This window comes from Mercenaria mercenaria, unplaced genomic scaffold (assembly GCF_021730395.1).
Source record: "Mercenaria mercenaria strain notata unplaced genomic scaffold, MADL_Memer_1 contig_5058, whole genome shotgun sequence".
In the NCBI taxonomy this organism is placed as follows: Eukaryota; Metazoa; Mollusca; class Bivalvia; order Venerida; family Veneridae; genus Mercenaria; species Mercenaria mercenaria.
This window is the reverse complement of record NW_026463339.1, coordinates 17,790-26,509: the sequence shown is the minus strand read 5'-3', so window position 1 is coordinate 26,509 and position 8,720 is coordinate 17,790.

Here is an 8,720-nt window from a genome sequence, read left to right as displayed (position 1 = left end):
ATTTTCATTTTGAAAGTTTCTGCCTCCAGTCTTGTCAGAAATTGTTCCGCATTTTCCGTAATATCCTGCTTCATAGAAAATATATCCAAACTTACAGGCTTTTCCTCTTTAAACTTCTTCAATAGAAGGGCCTTTAAACCATCCACTGTGTCGGGAACAGGCGACTGGCTTTCGTAGTAAAGCCTGGCAATACCGTCCAGATGCCAAGCCAATTGCGCAGCTGCCTGGCCATCTTTAAAGTTCATACACGCACAGTACTGGTCGAATCTCTTTAGGAATTTTTCTATATCTTCCCCACATTCACCCTTGAATGATTCCAACCTTAGTGGTGCTGCCATGCCTTCACTCGCAGAATTGTCCAAATTATTTACTGTTTCTGTGACTGTTACGGAGGATGAACTGTTCGTTTCTTGATGTGTGTTATTTGCCCTGGATCTGGTTTCGATTATATTTACTGCCGAAGGTCTAGTCGTCAGAACCATTCCTTTACTCGCTCGCTAAGTTGAAAGGCTGGGCTCGATCCCTACCCACCACGTTTTGTGCCGTGAGGCTGTTATGTGTACTCTATCGTGACTCCTTCCGAGATATCTAAAATACCAAGAAGAGTTTATGTGTCTTTTCCTTTCTTTATTACAAATCCACAAATGATAATAATAAAGTAAAACAACACAAGTAAAGTCTACAAGAAGAGTGCTAATAATCAAATAATTAATACTTAATTTTATATTAAACATTCATAAAAGGCATATAAGAATGACTGCAATGTTAAGTTGTCGCGAAATCACTAACAAGTCATACAGATTTACCAACAAATACTAAAACAAAATAAATATAACTGTTAGTGTATGATTTCATTCATTCCGAAACACATAAAAATATAACGACCAATGAATAATTCCATATTCATTATTTTGAATGCAAATTTTAACTAGAACTTCTAGACTGAGCTAAAGTGTTCATCTTTACTGAAAAGTGCAACTGTAGTTGCTTGCCGACAGAGACATTCTACCTAGCAGATAGCGTTTAAAATATTTGTAAAAAGTACTGAATTATTATTAACAATTTATTCATGAATGAATAAAAACATGAAAGTGAATTAACAAATAAACACAAATATTTTACATTGCCCTAAGAACAATCATCAATAAATGATATAAGTTTCTTACTTAAAATATCAAATATTCATTTAGCATCGAATTATATAAAAAATATATATGAATGAACTAAACATTCAAGTTAGTTAACAGATAAACATGAAAGTTCATATCTGCCCGAATACTTAATTATAGAAATATTATCTTACAGAAATATTATCTGCGGAAAAAACATTAATACTATAAAATGCTTTATTCATATCTGCCCGAATACTTAATTATAGAAACCTTATCTTACAGAAACATTATTCTGCGAGAAAAAAAAAAAAACAACATTAATACCATAAAATGCTTTTAAGTACTGAATTATAATCAAAAATACATGAATGAGCAAAACCATGAAAGATAATTTACAAATAAACATAACAGTTCACAATCTGACCCAATGCGTAATTATTGAAATATTGTCTTATAGAAATATTATTTTGCAGAAAAAAAATCAGTAATAACTAATAGTAAATTCTTACCTAAAATACCAAGAAGAGTTTATGTGTCTTTTCCTTTCTTTATTACAAATCCACAAATGATAATAATAAAGTAAAACAACACAAGTAAAGTCTACAAGAAGAGTGACTTTACCGAGGAAAAGACCCGCTTTTAAACTCGACGTTCTGCTGCAGGCTCAACGATAAAAAGGTGCTTAAAGGGTTTCCGCTCATAAAAGATAAGATAAATTATGGTCAAAGCTTGCGGTCAAGTTTTATCACCATAAAAGTCATCATAAAGATTTTACCAAAGATATGAATTTTACCAAGGATATAGTTATAGCCTACAGGTCTAAAATGTTTTTGATACAAAAAATATTTAAAACTGCAAACTTTATAAAAGAACGATATTTAAAAAAATAACTGCATAATTTACCGCATAAAACTACCTTGGGTTGATAAACAACTGGAAATGCTCGATACTTCAACTATCAGTAAACTAGTGACACCTGTGGGAAATTGTGCATATGAATCTGAAAGAACAAAGATCAACACAAACCCTCCTATAGTAAAACGCAATATTTTCCCAGAAAATACAACTCCTATGAACACTACCATAACAATGTTGAAAACGAGAAATCTAGTTTTCCATGCAATAATTCAGAAAGTTCAAGCAATCAGCAAGTATCGCAACAAACTCGCAGACATACGGCACTACCAAGTGGCTTCATTGCAGTTCCAAGAGGGCGTCTACATAGAGCGCTAGAGGGTCAGGTTATACGTAGACTGGCTCCCGTCCCTATGTTTGTTCTTATTTACATATATCTTCAGTTGTCTTCATTAAAATAACCATGCAGCCAGGGAGCCAGGCTAGGTTATACGCTTTGCACCTGTATCTCCCAATGAAATTCGGCAACAGACAGGCAAGTTTAACACCGACTTAGTACTACGTACCCAAAGTAAGAAAGTAAATATGCAATCAAAGATAAGCACCCAGAGTACCGCAACACCATTATGTCCTAATAGTATCCAACCACAGACCGTTGTAGATCTTACACAAGATGCTAATGCTAATCAGCCTTTTTAGGCGAAAACACAGAGTAGCTCGACCTGAAATAGCAAGAACTAAAATCAATGCACCGCACAGTAAAGAACAATTGAATATAGTGTCTTTTAATTGCAAAAACATTATAACTACAGTAAATAAACATTTTAAAGATGCATAGATAATACTCTGTCATAAATTATCAGATAAAATACACCGTGTCCAAAGAATACGTCGCATTTACGGTGGGTACGCTAAACACACGGTTTATTGTACGTTCCATTACAGACAATTCCTGTCAACATTCTGCATGGTGAGGAAAGAAAAACTACTTACATTTATTGAAGTTCAACGTGTTTTAAGAAGCGATATATTCAGTACGAGCGGCAGAACTTCACGCTTCCCGAGGTAATGTGGTTTTGACTGGTAATTCTCTAGTTTCCTTAAACATTCGAGTTAACTGACGTATGGTGTTGGTTCCCATTCACTTTCAAGTTCACTTTCTGTCCCTCAAAAACCACGAGTCTCTTAACTCGAATGTTTGAAGAATCTAGAGAATAACTAGCCAAAACCACATTACCATAGGAAGCGTGAATAATATGTCGCTCGTACTGAATATATTGCTTCTTTAGATATGTTGAACTTCAATGAAAGGAAGTACTTCTTCTTACTTCACCATGCAGGATGTTGACAAAATCAATATGAAATGCCGGTATTGGAACATACAATAAACATGGATGGTTAATTCAGTGTAACTTGTCTAATTTGTCTAAAATTGGAGATGATGTCTGCTATGACGTAAAGAAGCTGATTATTACAACCCCCTGCTACCAATCCAGTTACCCAGAGGCTATGGAGGCGTGGCTGTCCTGTGGACGAAGAGAACTGATCATACTATCACCCCACTGGCAGAAGGTAATGGAAGAATTCAATGTGTAGAATTGAACTGTGAACCAAAAACTTATATCAGTATATATGCCTTCAAGAGGAACACGGAATTCTGAAAGTGAATTTTTTTATGCATAGAAAAACTTCGGGAAATTCTTCTCAAATATCAAGGGGGGGGGGGGGGGGGGAGCTCCGAGTGGTTAAGGTCGCTGACTTCAAATCACTTACCCCTCATCGATGTGGGCTCGAGCCTCACTCGGGGCGTTGAATTCTTCATGTGAGGAAGCCATCCAGCTGGCTTACAGATGGTCGGTGGTTCTGCCCAGATGCCCGCTCGTGATGTAATAATGCATGGAGGGGCATCTGGGGTCTTTCTCCACCATCAAAGCTGGAAAGTCGCCATATGACCAATAATTGTGTCAGTGCGACGTTAAACCCAAATAGATAAATCTAATATCAAGGCTCACACAATATAATTATTGCAGGTGATACGAATGCAGACCTATCCGCTCAGAAACCAGTGTTGAAAAGAACGCAGTGTTTGAAAGAGTTGATCAATGACTTTAATCTCAAATATGACATCTGTGGTGAAACATTTGAAACTCCTCAAGACAGAGACTGTTCGGAGATTGATTACTTTCTAGTAAAAACAGTGGTAAACACTGTATTCTCGAAGAAGGAAATTCTGAATGATTTGGAAATTAATGTGTCAGATCACCACCCGATAAAGTTAGCAACGTCAATAATTCTAGACAGTAATGTACTACCAAATAAACGCCATTGTCAGGTACGGAAGATTAAATGGGACAAAATAGATCAAACACTGTATTCAGAAAAAAATCCGAAGCAGCTGGTATCTATAGATATGAAAGATTTGAAAGCAATTGAGGATATTGAAGATTATTCATTCAAAGTAATGGAAATTATCAAGCAAACTGTTGATTCCTTTTCCTGTAGAGTTAAAAAAAGAAGTATAAACCTAAACTATGTGTATGGACACAAGATATAGGTAGTGCTTTAAACTTATTTATCTATTTATTTATTTGGGTTTTACGGCGCACCAACACAGTATAGGTTATATGGCGCTAAACAGGACTACAAATTTTGGTTTCACATCTCATTTACATTGAAATAAAAACATGAGGTATGGAATCAAAATTTGCATACCTGCTGAAATCACAGAGCTACAGCAAAACCAAGTGTTAAGACCCTATTAGTCGCCTGTTACGATCAGAACCACATGGAGCAGGTGCTTTAAAAGAATTAAGACCGACTTACAAAACCTGGGCTGCAGCAGGAAAACCACGAGATAATGAAATTCAGCTGCTATTGAAAATAAAAGACTGTAAAAGACAATTTTATATGTCATATAGATGGATTTCCCAAGACAAAGGAAATATCATAAATACCCGTGCACGAGACAATAAACCGTTTTATAAACTTGTTAACAAACAACAAAAAACAAAACCATGTTTTATCGAAGACTTGAATGTTGGTGGTGTTAAGCACTTAGGGACTGAAGAAATTGTTCAGGGATTAAAAAAAATTCAACTCTTGCGACTCAGACAGAGAACCCAAGACATGACAAAAGTTATCATGAAACCGTTAAAGCTGAAATAAAGCATATTAAAGACCTAGTGAAGGACTGTGACGTCAACATGGTACCCGCTGGTGAGATTGAAAAAGCAATGTCAAGTATAAATAAGGGGAAGGCAGCCGACTACTATGGGTTAACAATCGAAAGTCTGGCAGATTGAGGCGAAACATTACACGCAGTTTTATTACTTATACTGAACATCATACTTAAACTAGGAGTTATGTTTGAAAATGGGGCTTCTCATGCCAGTATTTAAGAATAATGCGAGCGATCAGAAGTGACCAATTTTCATGGAATCGCAGTACTTCCGGTGATAGAAAAAATACTTGAAATGGTTATCAAAAATAGAATTAGTTCAACACTCGAGGAGAAACAGGGTGCATGTCAGCGTGGCTTTACATCAAAGACCTGATTTGATTTTAGAAGAAATTACCAGGAACTGTAAATATAGTGGCGATCCTGTGAATGTTATTTTTCTTGATGCAAAGGCTGCCTTCGACGTGGTCGACCACAGTAACCTCCTCCGTAGAACATATCATGCGGGTGTCATTGACCGGCATTGGTCAGTATTAGAAAATATTCATACCAACGCACATAGTGTCGTCAAGTGGGATAACCAACAGGCAGAGCCATTTATTATCAATAGGGGCGTTAGGCAAGGAGGCATGCTCAGTACTAATCTTTACAAAATCTACGTAAATCCACTACTTGTACGTCTAGAATCTTCCAACTTAGGAGTCTCCATTGGAAAGTTAATTGTAATGCAAGTGCCTGTGCAGACGACACAACTCTTCACTTGATTTCTAGCTCAGGAACTGAAATGCTAATTAGCATGACAGAAGACTTTTCTAATTGTGAAAGATACACCTTATAACCGAAAAAACCGGGGCGCTTAAAGTCCTTCCAAATAAAAGAAAACATTATACCCGAGAACAATATAACTTATATGACGACCCCACCATGGCCCGCCCGATTAACTCAATAGGTAAGAGCGTTGGTCTACGGATCTCGGGGTCGTGAGTTCGATCCTCAGGCGGGGCGTATGTTCCGTGACTATTTGATAAACGACATTGTGTCTGATATCATTAGTTCTCCACCTCTGATTCATGTGGGGAAGTTGGCAGTTACTTGCGGAGAACAGGTTTGTACTGGTACAGAATCCAGGAACACTGGTTAGGGGTACTGCATTGCGAAAAAAGAGTTAATATACGGGAGTGTACGGGATTCCGCCGTTACATAACAGAAATACTGTTGAAAAACGGCGTTAAACCCAAATCAAACAAACAAACCATCACGAATGCTAAAGTAAGCACACACCCAGGTTTAAAAAGAGCAAGTACTGTAAGTACCACTGCAGAAGATAATGTAGAGCATAACATCAAGAAGGCAAGAATAAACTGTGTACAGCTTTATGGCAACTGGTCTACATGGTGCAGGCGGTCTAGATACTCGAACTGCCTTACATCTTTTACAGTTATATGTTAGTCAAACCTTTGTTTTTCTGTCATATCTTTGTTGCTATTGCTTATATCTTATTGTAACGCCACGTAAACATTGTCAAGCATACAAACAAAGTATGTGCAGGGGCTGGGCCTATTATACCAAAGGTCAAGGTCACCAAATTGTTATACTTTGAATTATTTTTATGTTATTTTTTAGCTCACCTGTCACAAAGTGACAAGTTGAGCTTTTGTGATCGCGCAGTGTCCGTCGTCCGTGCGTGCGTGCGTGCGTACGTATTCTTTTGCTTGTAACCACTCTAGATGTCACATTTTTCATGGGATCTTTATGAAAGTTGGTCAGAATGTTCATCTTGATGATATCTAGGTCAAATTTGAAACTGGGTTATATGCGGTCCAAAACTAGGTCAGTAGATCTAAAAATAGAAAAACCTTTTGACCTCCCTAGAGGCCATATTTTTCAATGGATCTTCATGAAAATTGGTCAGAATGTTCACCTTAATGATATCTAGATCAATTTTGAAACTGGGTCAACTGCGCTTAAAAACTAGGTCAGCAGGTCTAAAAATAGAAAAACATTGTGACCTCCCTAGAAGCCATATTTTTCAATAGATCTTCATGAAAATTGGTCAGAATTTACCTTGACGATATCTAAATCAAGACTGAAACTGGGTCACGTGCGGTCAAAAACTAGGTCAGTAGGTCTATAAATAGAAAAACCTTGTGACTTCTCTAGAGTCCATACTTTTCAACGGATCTTAATGAAAACTGGTCAGAGTGTTAATTTTAATGATATCTAGGTCAAGTTTGAAACTGGGTCACATGCGGTTCAAAACTAGGTCAGTAGGTCTAAAAATAGAAAAACCTTGTGACCTCCCTGAAGGCCATATCTTTCAATGGATCTGCATGAAAATTGGTCAGAATGTTCAACTTGATGATATCTAGGTCAAGATCGAAACTGGGTCAACTGCGGTCAAAAACTAGGTCAGTAGGTCTAAAAATAGAAAAACCTTTTGACCTCTTATTTCATCTACTCTGAAACTACTTGGTGGTTTTCAATGAAACTTAGCCACAATGAACTGGGTCGCGTTTGGACAGGTGAGCGATTCAGGACCAGCATGGTCCTCTTGTTTTTTGAAAGCTTCGTTTATAGACATATCTTTGGTACTTTAAAAGATAATGACTTGAAATTAAAATTATTTCTTTATAACCATCATCTGCATGTGTGGTTACAATACCCATAACTCTAATTGTTTTTTCGACAGAAGTATGCCCCTTTCCTACTTAAAGTGTTTTTTGGCAATCTTCGCTTTCTGGATATAACTTTAGTACAATATAAGATAATGACCTGAAACTTAAAATGTATCTTTATTATTACCATCTGCATGTGTGGTAACAATCCCCATAACTCTGATTTGTATTTGTGACCAAATTATGCCCTTTTCATACTTAATTTTTTTTGACAAACTTCGTTTTCTGGACATACCTTTGGTACTATATAAGATAATGGCTTGAAACTCAAAATGAATCTTTATCATCATCATCTGCATTTGTGGTAATAATTCCAATAATTTGTGTTCTTGACAAATCGCCGAATAGTGGAGCGCGCTGTCTTACGGACAGCTCTTGTTAAACTGTTCCGCCCTTGCTGTCGTTCGAAATCAAATCATCAGCGAAATTAAATATGAAGTGAATATCCTGCCATATAGACCGTGGGACGAGAATACCCTTTCAGAAATAGTAAATATTATCAAAGACTGTACACATTTATGAAGTTCAAAATAGTTAAAGCAGAGGCTCTAGAAGGTGTTGAGTTCCACTGTAAAATACTTATTTTTGCCCTACATAAAGAACGATTTAAACAATTGCAACTGTGAGATTAAAATAACTCAAAAATGTTCTCACAAAAACAAAGCTGCATACAAGAAAGTCGCTAAAAGACTGTTTATTATCATCGAAGATTTAGTAAGGTGTGGTGTTTATTCGCGGTGGAGGTATAAACTGAAAACTGACGTGACGTGCCACGGTTCACCAACAGTAGTGGATGACGAGGAGAATACAGAATACACGGCGTTGAAGACCTGACGTCATTTCTTGTTAACGCGACAAGACATTGTTAAGGTATAACCGCAATAAAACCGATATTTTAAT